Source organism: Gavialis gangeticus, unplaced genomic scaffold (genome assembly GCF_001723915.1).
Source record: "Gavialis gangeticus isolate Ggan-Ray unplaced genomic scaffold, GavGan_comp1, whole genome shotgun sequence".
Lineage (NCBI taxonomy): Eukaryota > Metazoa > Chordata > Crocodylia > Gavialidae > Gavialis > Gavialis gangeticus.
In genome coordinates, this window is record NW_017728993.1 from 81,714,554 (window position 1) to 81,715,774 (window position 1,221).

Consider the following 1,221-nt stretch of genomic DNA (forward strand, 5'->3'; position numbering starts at 1 on the left):
AATGCTTGTACTGTTCTCTTTTTTTTTTTTTTTTTTTAATGCAAGTATTACAATGTCTAGGGCAGATCTATTCAACTGGGAGCCTGCAACGGGTTAAGTGGCAGCTGCCAGGCTACCACCAAGCCACTACTCCCTGCATTGCTCCAGCTACAATAGGCTCCCCCTCCTTCTTTTGGCTTCCACTTTCTGCACCTGCCCCCGGGGTCGGCATGTCTGTGGGAGCTGAGGGTAAAGCTGAGGCCCCATGACAGCATGTTGCAGCAGTGGGGGATGAGTGTTTGTGCTATGCAGTAGGGAGGGTGGAGGGGAGAGTCTGCTTAGTGCTCAGCATGGGAGCCTGTGGCTCTGCCTGGTGCCATGTTGGGTGCAGACCCCAGGCACTTAGAAGTTGAATGGCACCGGTCTAGGGGAATCTGACATGTTCTTTATCCTTTTTCAGATATTGGTTTCATTTTTTGCCTTAGGTGAGAGCTGACCTTTTGTCATCTTGCAGTTATTAGGCTTCTCTCAAGTCTGCGCCTCCTATATGAGAGTGAAGCTTCTCTTCTGCCTTGTTGCCATCTTGTCTTTTGCTTTTCTGTTCTCTTATTTTCCTCTTTTGTCTATGATCTCTCCTTAGCTGCTTTTGGCTTATCTTTTTTTTCTCCAGTCTTTTCTCTATTATTCTTTTGTACTAACTCTTTTTCATCCTTGCACTTAGTTTTCTCCTACTGCTTCCACTTTGCTCCAGTAAGAAACTGTAGCAAAACCCCCAGTTTTTCTTTTTCTTTTTTTTTTTAAATGCATTCCCTTCCCTTTCCCAACCATTTCTGACTTTGTCTCTCCCTCTCTATTCCCTATAGATAAGCATAAGTGAGCTAAGGCATAGGATACGCTTCAGCATTTTATTTTGGTAGCAGTTGTATTTGTTTTGTTTTTTTTCTTTCTTTAAACTGTATAATTATTATGTTTATATTGATTTTTACTATATTACTGTTTTACTGGTACTATATAATTTAGGTGTACATATGTAAGTTAGCATAAGTCATGTCAAGTTTCCATTTTGTTTGTCAAGTCTCAATCCTGTCCCCAGGCCTGGTTCTGTAACCCATGACTCACACCTACCCCTCCTATGTAACTTAGTTCCTGAATGAATGGGGATGAATGAGGCTGCTTGAGAGACAATGGCAGTAGGTCTAAAAATGGCTCCCTCTGAATGACTAAACCATCAACACCAATACC

General features: G+C 42.3%; 1 protein-coding gene across 1 annotated transcript in view; it reads left to right on the forward strand.

Moving 5' to 3' along the window:
• Positions 1–1,221, forward strand: part of VAV3 (vav guanine nucleotide exchange factor 3) — a 398,006-nt gene that overhangs the window by 122,264 nt on the left and 274,521 nt on the right. The window lies entirely within an intron of this gene.